Genomic DNA, 15,558 nt, shown 5'->3' with positions numbered 1-15,558 from the left:
TTGGAAAAGAAGGACAGAAAAGAAAGTGACTGCTGAACTTTGCCAAGACAAAGCAGGACAGTCCTTCAAAAATCCTGCTTCACAGAAAAGTCTGTCAGATTTTCTACATCTGTTGGCTAAAGATAGATTCCCCATCATTACAGAGGAACCTTGGGTTTTTGTCCAGGCAGCCAGCTGTCCCTGTCATTTCTTATTTTTGGAAGTTGTTTGCTCTGCACTTCCTGTTTACTCAAGTAAGATTATATCCTTCTCAGGTCTCTGAAGGAGTTGAAGACTAGATAGTTACAGTTTTCCTTTTTAACAAATTCAGAAAAGAAACTCACAAAAGGTGTAAAAAGTTTATAAGGTTGAGAGACAAAAAAAAAAAATTGGGTTGGCAATACAAGTTAAGACAGAAAATGAATTAGTTCCAACATTTTGAACTCACCCAAAATAGGATAGATAATGGAGTATTTTCTCTGAATTTATCAAATGCTAATGAACTAGATATTGTTAATGTAATTATTGCCTCTATATATGGTTTTTGTACTTACTGTATATAGTTTTTCTGTTAGTTAAAACCTTTGTTTTTTATTTAGACAAAAGGGGGAAATGTGTGATATTTTGTTTGTGTTCTGATAAATAAAGCTTGCCTGGAGATCAGAGGGTGGAGGTAGCCACTAGTTAACCATAGGCAGCAGGTGGTGATGACTCGAGCCTTTAATCTCATCACTTGGGAGACTCATGCCTTTAATGCCAGCACTTGAAAGGCTCATGCCTTTAATCCTGGCACTTGGGAGGTGGAGACAGGAATATAAGGTGGGTGGATAGATCTGAGAATCTTGAGAGGTAAGAAGTCACTGGTGGCTGCTCTGATTCTCTGATCTTTCAGGTTATTACCCCAATTTCTGACTCCAGGTGTTTATTAATAATAATTAGGTTTACCTTTCACACCTGAAAATTGAGCACTTGTGCCCCTTACCCCTAGCCCTAGAGCTCAGCACCCTACGCCCATGAACTTCATACCCTAAGCCCATTATCACTCACCCTGGCCCCAGCAGTTCACACACACCCCACAGGTGTAGCCCATGGATGACGGCTGAGGAGGAGGAGGAGGAGGAGCCCTGCAAGACTCTTCAAAACTGTGTATCATGCACAGGCTTCCAGTGACATGATACCAGGCACAGTACAGCTGTCACCCTACCTTGCCCTAAGCATCTGGACAGGCCATAAAACATAAACTCCCCACCCAATGAGTCTTGTCCCCAAGAGGGTTTTTGTCACTTTGAGCCTGGGGTCTCACCTGAACCTCAAGCAAGCAGGAACCATAGCTCTTAGAGGTGCAGACCAGATGGCATGGACTAGAATTTATTCCCTTCACATGGAGTTCTAGATAACATGTATTTATTCCTTCCTGCATGGAACTTTCTAAGCAGCAGCTCCCCTGGCTTTCAGAGGGTGAGACCTTGGGCCCAAGAACCACCCACTGTCTGAGCAGCTGCCTTCTGCAGGGTATGTTGTTGTGCCAAACCTAAGGTTCTAAAGAGCACTTGTTCCCCAAGTCTTCTGAGCTATTTTTTGACCCTGGGTCTGGGCATTGGGAAGCAGTTATGCCTGCCAAGGCCTGGTTATGTAACTCTTAAGGGATCCAAAGGAATGTTGGGCACATCCTAGATTTTTGAGAAGGGCATTGCACATGGGGATTCCAACCTGTCTAGGTCTCTCTGGACTTCTCTTCCTCAGAAAGGAGTCTGGGTACCTTCACATGCTTCTGGCAAGTCATTCTTCAACTGTTTTGAGGAATTTCTGTTCCAGCCTTGACCTCTTTGAATAGATGTTATGAATATAGTTTTCTTTTTCTATTTATTTTTACATTAATGTTAAATATTGATGTCAAGCCTCAGGGTCCACCTGTCATTTCCTACAAGAGTCCTGGCCAGACCTCACCCACATCTGAGTCTCAAGTGGTGTTGGCAGCCCACTCAAGAGTCCTTCCACAGAGGAACAGAAACTGCCCAAAGTAACAGCAGCTCCTCTAACCTGGGAGTGATTTTTAGAATATTCTTTCAAAATTATTGTTTCACATCTAATAGAGGCATCTTCTTTCAACACCTGAATTGTATGTACACATAAACAGTTTGGGAGTATGGGTAACAAATCAATTAATAGCACTGACACCTGAGTTTTATGCCCAGCCCCAATGTGATAGGGAGAACCAACTCACATGCACTGTGGTTCACACACCAACATACAAACTACTTTAAATTGTAATGAATTTACTTTTAAAAATTGTAATGATTAACCTGGTAATGGTGTCACATGCCTTCAATCCCAGCACTTGGGGAGGTAGAGGCAGGCAGATCTCTATGAGTTGGAGGCCAGCCTAGTCTACAGAGCCAGTTCCAAACTGTCTATGGCTGCACAGTGAGACTGTGTTTCAAAAACCAACCAAATAAAACCCACCAATTTGACAACCACCATGCCAGCTCTCTGTCTCCCAGGCTGTCCAGCCCTGCCCCCACCAGATCACCCTCCTTGCTTCTGGTTCTTGTTTTCACTGTGCCACACCTGCATGTCTCCAAGACAGCCCTAGCTACCCCAACCCCTGTCCTCAGGTGACATTTCTCATTATCCACTCAGTAGCTGCCTCCCAGGGCCCTCTCTATGTATTCCTACACCAGGACTGATCTGGCCATGGCTTTCCCTAATACACTCCCGAAGAAGCTAGTGACAAAGGCTGTGTGCTAACTGCCTAGTCTACTCCCTGGACATCAGGATGAGCATCTCCAGCCTTCCCAAGAAAGCAGGTGCCCTAAAGTGGTCCAGGGATGCTCCAAGGAGTGCATGGCAGGGAACTTATGGTGACATGTAGCTGCTGACACCAAAGACTTACACCATGTCCCTAGCTTGCCAGCCCCTATCCCCAACCCATAGGACCATATTGTAAGGATTCCAGGGACTCTTTGCTTTCCATTGTGTTGGAAATTCATGACACAGGGATGGAAGAACATCCTTGGTGCACCGTTCCATCTCTCTATCCAGTATTCATATGCAGAGTTGAGGTTCTGTGGGGTCCTCAGGCCCCTGCTATGCTATAAGTTTGTCAGGCTTCTGTCCTTACCTCTGGAGCTTGGGACAGTAGGGTGGATATTTAGATCTCACAAAAGCAATGGAAGATTCTCATAGGACCCCATGAATGTCAAAATGCCTTTACCTCACATCCTATATGGTCCCTAAGAACGAATCTGATAATAGAAGTGCAGGCTAGACATCATAATACTCCAGATGAGATGGCAGCAGGTTCAGGAAGTTGATGCTCATCTGGGAGATATAGCAGGACCCTACACCCCACACAATTATTTCAACTGTGATAAATACATACCTAAACTGTAACCTATTTGTTTAGGTTACAGTTTTGGTGACATAAAAACATTCAGCAGAGTGATATGGATGCATGCCTTTAATCCCAGCACTCAAGAGGCAGGGGCAGAAGGCTCTCTGAATTCCAGGCCAGCTTGGTCTACATAATAAGTTATAGGACAGCCAGGGCTACATAGAGGGAAATAAAAGCAAAAGAAATATTAGTATTGAGAGGGTAGAGAGATGGCTTAGTGGTTAAGATTATTGACTACTCTTGCAGACAACTTATGTTTGATTCTCACCACCTATGTGGGGCCTTACAACCATCTATCTCCAGTTCCAGGGGTCCAACTCCCTTTTCTGATTTCCATGGGCACCAAGCAATCATGAGGCCCACATACGTGCAATGTGGTCTGTTGTGTAGTGGTGTGTGTGTGTGTGTGTGTGTGTGTGTGTGTGTGTGTGTGTGTGTGTGTTGTGTGTGTTCATATTGGGCCAGAGAAATAACTCAGCATGTAAAGGTGTTTGCCATCAAGGCACCAACCAACTCCCACAGGTCCTCTGACCTCCACACTCACACTAGGGCACACACCCCCTGCTATTTTACCTTGACCATGGTGGCTGCACTGGAAACTATTAATGGCCTAGATTTGCAGGCAAGAGCCTGGTGGGGGGAATTCTGTGCCCTCATATAATGGCTCTGTTTCTGTTGCAAAAGGTAGCTTTAACTAAATATCATTCTAACAAAACTCAAGATTCAAAGACTAGGGCAAAAACTTGGGAGCTCAGAAAGGTAGCTAACTTTCTTTTTTTGTTTGTATCTAGGAAACCTCTCTTCTTCTACACTGCAGCAACTAAAAAACCTACACTAAGCTCTTCCCCATCAACTAGTTGCTAACCTCACCTCTCTGAACGCAGGTTAATTTTACTTAATTAAAGCAAATGCAACATATCTTTACATAGTTAAACAAATGCAGAATAAACAAATATAACACATCTTTGCCTAGTTAAACAAATATTCAGCAACACCCAAACAAGACAATATAGCACTAACTTAAAAGTTGAAGGCCATCCAGGACTATATGTGGAGTTCTATTACAGTGTGAGCTATGAGATGAATTCCTATCTCAATATATATTTGTGTGAATTTGTGTGTTTGTGTGTGTATTCTACTGTTCCCAGAATCCAGCACACCCTCTGAGGCTAGCATTGCCACCAAGGACAGGATGGTTGAGTGAGGAAGCTGTGGCTTGTTCTACTTCTCTGATCTTCTAGCATTCACCCCAATACCTGGCTTCAGGTTTGTTTTTATTAATAAGCCCCTCTAAGATTGATGCTGTATCTGGCGCCCAATGTTCGTGATACAAATTCACAAAAAAGCCTCTTCACTGTGGCCCAGCTCAGACCCAAGCTACACTAGGCCAGTTGTGGTGGCACACTGGTTGGATTTACTGAAGGAAGCAGAGGCAGGAGGATACCGAGTTTGAGGCTGGCATAGGAGGCTTGCTAAGGAGAAGCTAAGCCCAGAACCAAACCACAAACAGTGACCATGGAGGCAGCAGCTGCTGCTCCAAGTTGCAGGTTCCTTCTCATTGTGTTGGTGACTGCAATGATGCTACTACCTGGGATGAAGAGTTTACTGCTGCTTGTTCAGAATTGCCAGGACCATCATGTTACAAGAAAGCACTAGCAAAGGTCAGTTTGGAAAAGTTTGGCAAGACAAATGGTGGGGAGAAATTGCTGTGAAGATTTTCTCTTCTAAGGAAGAACATTCATGGTTCTGAAAGACAGACATTTACCATATTGCTCCAAACCACAGAGGCAAAATAGATAGATAGATAGATAGATAGATAGATAGATAGATAGATAGATAGAAAGAAAGATAGATAGATAGATGATAGATAGATAGATAATAGATAGATAGATAGATAGATAGATAGATAGATGATAGATAGATAGATAGATAGATAGATGATAGATAGATAGATAGATAGATAGATAGATAGATAGATAGATAGATAGATAAAAAGTATTTAGGGAACCATGACCATGCTTAACAGCAACTTTGAAATCTTCAAAAAGGTAATGGGGTCCTACAGTGATGATTCCACATGGACTATGGTAAAGCCATTAAGCTGATTAACACCACAGAAAGATCAGCTTTGGACTACAAACTGGTCAGGACAATTTCAAGATGACTAGCTGAGATGATCCAGCCTGACAGGCTACTTGAACAAGGACTTGTGACAAGCCCTGAACTTTCCTATTATGTAGAGACTGGACAAATGATACAGGACTTGACAATTAACCCAAAAATTTTCTTTTTAGGATCCCCTAAAGATGTCTCCACCCCTAGAAAGCAGGAAGTAAATTTAAGAAAACTATGTCCACATTCCCAAGAGGTGGGATGGGAGGTTTTTGGTGATTTAATGAGTTTTGGATATTGTCATTGTTTGCAATGGTTGGTTACAAGAAGTTAATTGTTAATAGTCAGGAAAAAAGCTGAACAAGGAGATTATATTCAGAGGTTTTGTTTTAAAAACAGAAAAAGAAAAAAGAGAATATAGATATGGGGTAATCTACTCTGAGAAAAAAGATAAAGAAATAATAGGATAAATGAGTAGATCACTGAATCTATTCTAAAAAGAAAAAGGGGAAGATATAAAAATGACAAAAGGTAGATTACTGAATTACTGAATCTATTATGAAAAGAAAAAAATATTTTAAAAAAGGAACTACATAGGATAAGTAATGAAAATTTTTTTGTCTGAGTTTATCAAATGTTACTGGACTGAACATTGTTAATATATATAATGGAGTTTTTATCAGAATCTGTCAAATGTTAATGGACTAGACATCATTAATGTAATTCTTGACTGTATATATTGTATATACTTATTGGATATAGCTTTTCTTGTATTAGTTATAAGCTTTTTTTAAATTTTAGACAAAAACAGGGGAAATGTGGTGGTATTGTGTTCCCTGAAATATTGGGCACGCTAATAAACTTATCTGGGGTCAGAGAACAGGACAATATTAAACATAGAGGATAGGCAGTGGTAGCACACGCCTTTAATCCTAGCATTCCAGAGGCAGAGATTTACCTGGATCTCTGTGTATTCAAGGATACAGCCAAGCATGGTGACTCACGCCAGGGAGTGATGGCACAAAGCAGAAAGATCTATAAGGCAGGGAGATCAGAAACTAGCAGCATTTGGCTGGTTAAGCTTTTAGGCTTTGAGCAGCAGTTCAGCTGAGATTCATTTGGATGAGGACTCAGAAGCTTGCAGTCTGAGGAAAGAAATCCAGCTGAGGAACTGGCAAGGTGAGGAAGCTGTGACTTGTTCTACTTCTCTGATCTTCCAGTTTGTGTACCTGCCTCTCTGAACCTCAGTTTCTTTTTTCTCTTCCTCTTCTCCACACCCCTTTTCAGAAAACTTTGTGTGTGTATATAATTTTAGGACATGATCTCTCTCTGAACTAGAGAGAACTCAATGATGGGCTATGTGCACTGACCATGAACCCCCAGAACTCTCCTGTCTCTGCTTGCCATCTGTTTTGTTGTTGTTGTTGTTGTTGTTGTTGTTTTGTTTTGAGACAGAGTTTCTTTGTGTAGCCTTGGCTGTCCTGGAACTCACTCTGTAGACCATGCTGGCCTTGAACTCACAGAGATCTCCCTGCCCCTGCCTCCCAAGTGCTGGGATTAAAGGTTTGTGTCAGCATCACCTGGCACTAGCTAGAGTTTACAAGTATGCTCTGCCATGCTCTGCTGTTATTTATAGGTGCCAGGGATTTGAACTCAGGTCCTATGCTTACACAGTATTATTACAGTCAATCCACATGAGTCTATTAAATGGGTAACATAATTTATTAAGATATAAATTGAGGAAATATACTCATGAATACAGAATGGAATAGACAGTTGAAGTTGTCCTCTGATCTGACCAGGAGTGAATCCACCTCGCAGGTAGGTGGATTTCCTTATAAGAGGTCATGTACAATGGCAGGAAGCACAGCTTCTTTTGGGCCATATAGCCCAAGGTCATGGGCAGAGCAAATACCACTACAATACCCTTTTTGTCTAAATAAGAAGGTTCTAATCTTAATGCAAACTATACACAATAAGAATGGTTATCAAGTATTGTTCACTGTCTTCCAACTATGAATAATATTGTTTTCCTTTATCATTGAGTATGTTATAACTCAATAAAGGACCTAAACAGATTTCTATCCTTATTCTAAATACAAATCCCTAGTTTCTGGAGCACATGGTCATAAAGCCTGTTTCAACTTTCCAAATATTTTTTTGGGGATTATAATTATATCATTTCCACTATTTCTTTCCTGCCTTCAAGCCCAATGTGTCAGTAATTCTAGGTTGGGCCTTGACTGGTCAGTAAGAAGGAAAAAGAGAGGGGAATGAGTGTCCTAATGCAGCCCAGGTTTTTATTAGCAAGTGGCAATGCAGGGGTGCTTGTGTAAGAATGGGAATTCATTGTCCACACATTATAAGCTGTTATGGTCACAGTACAGAAAGGTAGGGGTAGGAATATTGGTGAAATTATTAAGGCCACTCCACGTAGTTAAAAGAGAGGTTTATTTTGTGGGGTAACTTACAAATGAAGGGGTAGGTTGCAGGCAGTCCGGCGGTATTCTCTAGAGAACTCTGCTAGGTCTACCTCCAGCGTCCAGTGTCCCGGAACCAAGAGAGCGACCTCCTCTTGATCCTCGGTCTTCCGCTCCCTCCTCTGCCCCGCCTTGTGGGTGTGATCATTACTGAAGCCTCAATGGGAGTTGGAACTTCCAGGCCAATGCTGGGATGGCTATCCACTACATCTCCCCCTTTTGTCTAAATAAGAAAGTTCTAACCTAATACAAGACTATATACAGAGATGGTTATCAAATATTGTCCAGGAGTAATGAGGGATAATGACTTAGATAAGTTGGAATTACAATAAGTGCAAACAATATCAAGCAAAAAACACATATTAAAATCCAGGGAAGTCTAGGGCATGGGTAGGTGGCATGTTACAAGGATCATTCCAAAAGGTGTCCTATCCTAAAGAACCTGAGTCTAATACTTAATATATTCTATCTAAGATATTATATATGTGCATATACTAAGTTGTAACTATAACTGTTAATCTCCAACCTGGGCCTGGTGGATGAGAGAGATTTGTCCTGACTAGGCCAGGCAGGAAAACTGTAACTACATAGGAAGGAGCCTTAAAATTTTCTAGTTTTGTCTCCAGATGATATTAACAATGGACAATCAGTTAATCAATTATAGGTGATATATAAATGTCCTGAGTAGCCATTTCTTGGTTTTCCAGACCAGGTTCTTTGACCTGTCCCCATTCAAATGTTAGGTCTGTACCCAGGACAGAGATTCTATTCTCTTAACCAAGGGTCTTTTAACAGGCCTTCATTACTACTTTTAACTTTCCTACTTCCTAAGGTCCCTAGAATCACTTAGCATCAGAGCTCCTAAAATACTTTTGGCATCTTTGGCCTCTGGCAAGGATGAAACTGCTAAGAGTCCCAGTGATATTCTGGCTTCTAGTCAAGAAAGCATTTGGTTACTTTTCTTTGTTTGTTTTTACTCTAAATTGTCTAGTCAATTTCTACCTCCAGTTCTTATCCCACCTCCCTCTGAAAAGGTAACCATGACTGCCATTATGGGATTGGGACAATGACTGATTATCCCGGCCAGCGGGGTTTCAACGGGGGCAACCCACCTGTGGGAGCAAATGAAAGGAACAGGGGACACAAGAGATGACAGCAAGACAGGATTCTGATCAAGCTGCAAATTTTCCTCTGCAAGGCTTATATAGCATAGGAGGGGAGGGGGCAGGAAGGAGGGAAGAGGAAGGGACGTGGAAGGGGTGCAGAATGTGGGAGACATGCAGATCGTGCAACTGCAAGATGTTGGCTAAGGTCACTGGTCAGGGGCCATTTATTCTGTTGCTAGGCTACCTGACCATGGAATGCTCTTTACGTTTGGTTGTCATGGCACCTGACTGTGGAATGTCTTCTTATCTTTGGGAGCCTCTGGTTAGTAAACAGGTGTTACTGCTCTGGGGAAGGGCAGTGGTCTTATGACTTGTTCTCTGGCCTAGCTAATACTTTTCCATGGTTCATGTTCGGTTCCTGACATCTTGGTCCCTGACAACTGATCTGGTTTCCTCCAGCTGAATTTGGGGGATAAGGTAGTTGTATTGGGATACCCTTCCAGAGGGCATCTCATAATGACCAAATTCTCAAATGCAGACCGGAAAGGAATTCCTTTGCTGGTGTCTGGGAAGGACTAAAATGTGCAAACTACATAAGATATTCTTGATGAGCTTACAATAGCCCCCATCAATTAGATGTTACCTTTTAACCTCTACAGTTGGTCTCCAAAGTGCTGAGCCCACAATCAGCTTTCACACCCTTTCATAGCTGTTTCACCAGCCAAAAGTCAGCAGGAAGCCATTCCTTTGTGGCTTCTAGATAGGGAGAGATGAGGTATTTAGCCATCATTTAATTTGGGGGTTAAAACAATCATGGGCCTATCTTCCTTGGCTGTGGGCAGGTGCTCAGGGAGCCAACATCTGACATCTCACATCTGGATGGAATATTTTTATCAAGAAGAAAATATTAACGAGATTGGTTATCTAAATAACATCTCACATATATGAAAATTAATGTCTGTGGTATGTGATCCCTTGGATTGTTATCAATTCTCTTAGTCTTTGGTTAAACTTTCCTGATTGGTGCTGAGGACCATGCAGGTGGCCAAAATTGGTCTTTCTTTCTGTGCTGTCAAGACCAGTTGAGCAACTAGTCCTCAGGGGTCATTTGGGCTTGAGAGGAACCTCAGACTCTTCTAGCCTTTCTTTTTCCAGTTGTCCATCAATGTGAGGATAAGGCAAAGGCTTTGCTTTAACGATGGCTTCCTTTGAAGCCTTGAGGAAATATTTCCCATATTGATCCTCCTTTTGTAGACTTGACAATGTTTCAAATTCATTGAGTGGGGTCTCCATGGCCTTCATAAAAAGGACAAGAGATCAATGGCCTTTCTTCCTAGGGACCTCATTGTATAGAAAGGGGAGAAATATTCTCCCATTAGTTCCTCTAACCACATTAATAATCATTCTTGGAGGAGCTCCCTTTCTGCATGTACTCTGACTACTCAAAGTTCAGCCAGTTGTTTACTGTCTGGGACCCCTCACCAACTTAGAGCTATGTGTGTGAGCCAAGGACAGAGCCTGGACCACTGAGCCAGTCCCCACAATCAGTATGTGCTAGGCCAGCCAGCACCCATGGCAGCTCAAGGACAAAGCCTGGGACTTATCCTGGACTGCCCCCAAAATGATCATTGTAACCCCCAACCAGTAAATTCAAAGGTTACATACCCTCACCCAATTAAAAGAGAACAGAGACCTTCAAAGATAAAAATAAACCAATCCGAGTTGCACCCATGCCAAACCTCCAACCCCCCCCCCCCAATAGCCCTGAAGGGCTTGTGGTTATTGCCTTTACATAGCTAGCCTCACAAAGAAAGAACTCCTCCCCGCCACACTGAATTGGGTATAAGAATGCTGCCTAGGCTTGAATAAACCTTGCTGTTGCATTCTGGACATCCATGGTCTTTGGTGGTCTCTTTGGGGTCGTGATCTGGCATAACATTTGGTTACCTGACCAGGAACCCCAGAGACCCCACCAGGACTCTCAAGGGTCCAGAAGTTCATTGTCATCTGTCAGTAAGAGCGCTCTCTGTCTTGACTGTGTCTCCATCTTGTTACTTTTGTTTTGTACTGGTCAACCAATCTGTACTTTGCAGGCTCTCACTGGGACAGATATGTCTAGACAATGAACCAGGAGGGAAAGAGAGACATCTCATTCCCTGATCTGGGCAAGGGACCCCCTGGTCCTGAGCCATTTGGGGCCACTTCAGAGGTGACAATTTGGTTTCAGGAGTCTCCTCCAGGGAGTGCTTAGGAGAAGCTTCTCCTGAGCATTCAACAACCCTTAGGAGCATCTTTAGGTATCTTCCCCCATGGCAGGAGGAAGTGCCACTTTGTATTTTGTCCTGGGAAATTTTCAGAGTCATTTTGTGGTTTTTTTTGTTTTTAAATGTTTTATTGTGGTCATTGTTATTTTACTCTCTCTCTTTCAGCTACTATCTTTGACTTCCTTCTTCTACTATGGGGAATACCCAGTCTTCACCACTAGACTTAACTTCTGCTCACTGGCAGGATGTCCATGAGACCGCTAGCAACAACAGTGTGATTGTTAAGATAGTTACCTGGAGGGGCCTGATAGACAGGGAGGGTGGACCCCTTCCCTGGGTAAAGCCATTTCTGCCCCCACAGCAGGTTCAAGGCACTCAGGTCTTGGCAGCCAAGCCCAGGAGTTCCCCAGCAAGGTAGAGAGAATGGACGAAGAAGCCTGCTGCTGTACTCCAGGGAGGAACTCCTGAAACGGAACTTCCCCCCACCCCCACTCTCCTCAACTTCTCTGAACACGCCCCACTGTGCAAGGATGTACGAGCCACAATAGAGAGATTGGGTCCCCCCCCTCCCAACTGAACTGAGATAAACAGGTAGCTCCTGCCAGGTGGAGCTTGCATACTGCAAGAGGGGCTTGCTAGCTGTGAATGAGGCCGTTGTCTCAGTGCTGATGTACCGGTACTTGGATTGTCTGTGTAAATGTTATTTGTTTCTGCCTACTAACCTCCCTTATTTTCCTGGAAGAGAAAGAGAAAGAGGCATAGCAAGGGCCACCTCCCTCCCTCCGTAGCTCTCTTGCTATCAGGACTGCAGCCAGCCAGCTGCTGGCACAGAGGGTGGGGTGGGGGGTGCTCTCAGTACAGGCAGGCAAAGTCTCAAGCTCTGGACAAGGCAATGGGGATTGCCTGCAATTAACAAAAACTGTATGAACACTGAACAGAGAATCTGATTTTAGTCAGAGGAATTAATAAAAACCTTTTCCAGGAAAACTGGCAGCCAAGGACACACTCTATGCCCACTGCTCCCCCTCCCTTCCTAAGCCAAGTTCTTCACTATGATAACTTCAAGGTCTCTTCCGCTGGCCAGCAGCTATGTGCTTGTTAACCCTTCTCTGTCCTGATATTGCTTGAAAAGAAAAATGTTAAATTAACAGTCAAAGATACATGGATTTTGGTCATTTGAGTTCAATGGGTTAAAAGTACTTGCCATCATTTAAGAGAATTGGTTACAAATTATTGTTGGTTAAGATAAGAAAAAAAAAACTGCATCAAATTCCAAGTAGAGGATAGCTCAATGAATTAAAGAGAAAAAAAGACGTTTTAGGATGTAATGTTTTTATAAGAATATAAAGGCTTGAGATATGAAGATAAAAGTTTAAATAAATGATTTTTTGGTTTGAGGAAGCAGTTTAAGATGTAAAAATTTAAAGGCTAAACATGTCGTGAGGGTTTGAGTACATGATATTTTGGATCTGAGAAAAGTTTGAGGTATAAAAATGTGGAACTTTAAAGTTTAACTTTAAAGTTTAAATAAGTTAAGAGGTTTGAGTATAAGTAAAGTTTATGTAGGGTCTAAGATGTAAAGGTTTTAGGTATGGGAATATAAAAATGTTTTGGGAAGAAAAAGAGTAACTTAAGATATGTGAAATGCAAGTTATTGGGATATGTAAAAAGCAAGTTATAAAGGTCTGAGGATAAAAAGGCTTAAGTAATGATAAAAATAACTGACTTGAGGTATATAAAAATAAAGCATGTTTCATATTTCTTTTTCTTGCTATTCTGCAGTTACATTGAGACTCCAAAGATTCATAATTTTTAAAATGTCTGTCTACTTTGTAGGTATGGATGAAAATGTGGCCACATGTATGTTTGGTTTTGAATGTCTGAGTTTGCATGTCCTTTGTGTTAAGGAACACAAGTTAATGCTAGTCATCTGGGTATCCAGATACTCGTTTAAAGCATAAACTGTTAAGTCTTATTTAATTATAAGCTATTTAAATAAGAAGGGGAAAAAAAAGAACCTGAGAGGTGCATTTGACTAATAAATCTACAGGAGAACAAATTAGCATGGTTATCCTTACCAAACTTAGAGATGTTTTCAAGATTAGGCCTAGATTTGTTTGGCTCAGATATATTTAATAGATAATGGTTCTCAAACTTGTCAAAGATCTGATGAATATGGAATTTAAATTATTTAATGAAAGCTTACTATAGCAAACAGAAACTCCCAGCTCCCCAGCTCTTAGCAATGGCTCCCAAGGTCTCCAAAGAAGATATGGAACAATGACGAGAAGATGCCACCTGAATTGCGAACAACACTGACCACTGGGCAAGATGCTCTGACTCAATACCTGCTGCCAGGGATCCGGCCCAGAATGGACAAATGAGGCACTGACAAGATAAGATCAGTCTTTACCAAGTTGTTCCTCCACAAGGAGAATTTCACGTTATGGGCCCAGCAGGCAAGACTGATGCTGTCCTGACACCTGTCCTGCCAACACTATAAAGACTACAGGAGCCTGGGATGATGGTGCTCTGGGTAATGGATAGTCTCTTTTTTGTTGTTGTTGTTGTTGTTTTAATAGATTTAAAAGTCTATACTCAGGTAAAATTTATCCTTCTCAGTTCTTTGATGACATTGAAGACTGGACTAGCTATAGCTTTGTCAGGTTGGTACCAGAGTCTTCCATAAGGTTGCAGCCACCTTATTAATTGATTGATCAATGAATTAATTAATTAAAGCTAATAAGTCTCTTTAAAAAAGATAAATGGGTTCTAAACAGATGCTTTTCATTGGGCCAAAGACATTTCAGTCCAATCTATACCTGGCTCTCTAGATAAAAAAAGACAGTATGCATTTCAGGGCAAATTCATAATACTATAATTACTGAGACTATGGGTCTAAAAGTTGCAAATAAGTTCATAAATTTTAATTCCTGTTCCTAGTTTATATCTGTCTCAACAGGTTTCCACTTAGCTGACAGACACATCCAAGCATCATTTGCTGGTGACAACCTACTCCAAATGACTGTGAGCCCTGAACATGCTGAAAGCTGATATGGACCAATTCAGCCAATACACATACCATCTCTTCAGCTGGTCAATAAAATGTTCCCTCTTGTCTTTGACTAACATTCTGGCTTTCTAGGGTCCTGACAACAACATCCCAATGTCAGCAGGAAGTAATTACAGAAGAGAAAGCATCACCCTTGTTTTCCCCCCTGGAATGTTAGATCAAAAGAAAATTTCTTGTCCTAGGGAACCTAAGATAAAGTAATAACTGGTCCCCATTCTTATTCCCAAGTTCCTTCAGGATAAGGAACTCTGTCAGCCATCACAGGGCTTTTGGCCCTTGTGCTTCTGCTAATTACTGTTGGCTCTTATATCACTGATGTCTTAACTAAATGATGATTCCTGTCTGGGTACCACTAAATTGGGGATGCTAGAATTCAAATATCCACCCCTGAACCCACGGCATACTTGCAGATAGCAAAAACTGAATAAGGGGGAGCTCATTTTGCCATTGATAATGGGAAAACTCTTATGTTCTGGTCCAATTAGTCTCCAATATGATCTACTACCCTGGTGATAAAGTCTTTTACCAAAAAGAAACATCTCCAAGATTGGAGATAATATACAACTCAAGGAGGGGGGAATGAAAGGACCAAGCAGATGCCATAACAGGCTGCTCAGTCTTCTCTCAGAGATCAGGTCTCAATTTTAGTTTCCTGAGACTTGAGCAAGCAGTCTCTGGGAGGGCCATGAACAAAAGACATAGTCCTTGCAGGAGCTCCCTTTCTGCACTTACTCTGACTGCTCAAAGTTCAGCCAGTTGTTTACTGTCTGGGACCCCTCACCAACTTAGAGCTATGTGTGTGAGTCAAGGACAGAGCCTGGACCACTGAGCCAGTCCCCACAGTCAGTATGTGCTAGGCCAGCCAGCACCCATGGCAGCTCAAGGACAAAGCCTGGGACTTGTCCTGGACTGCCCCCAGAATAATCATTGTAACCCCCAACCAGTAAATTCAAAGGTTACATACCCTCACCCAATTAAAAGAGAACAGAGACCTTCAAAGATAAAAATAAACCAATCCGAGTTGCACCCATGCCAAGTCCCCAATCCCCCCCACCAACAGCCCTGAAGGGCTTGTGGTTTTTGCCTTTAAATAGCTAGCCTCACAAAGAAAGAACTCCTCCCTGCCTCACTGTATTGGGTGTAGGAATGA

Source organism: Onychomys torridus, chromosome 8 (assembly GCF_903995425.1).
Source record: "Onychomys torridus chromosome 8, mOncTor1.1, whole genome shotgun sequence".
Taxonomy (NCBI): domain Eukaryota; kingdom Metazoa; phylum Chordata; class Mammalia; order Rodentia; family Cricetidae; genus Onychomys; species Onychomys torridus.
This window is presented reverse-complemented; position numbering follows the sequence as displayed.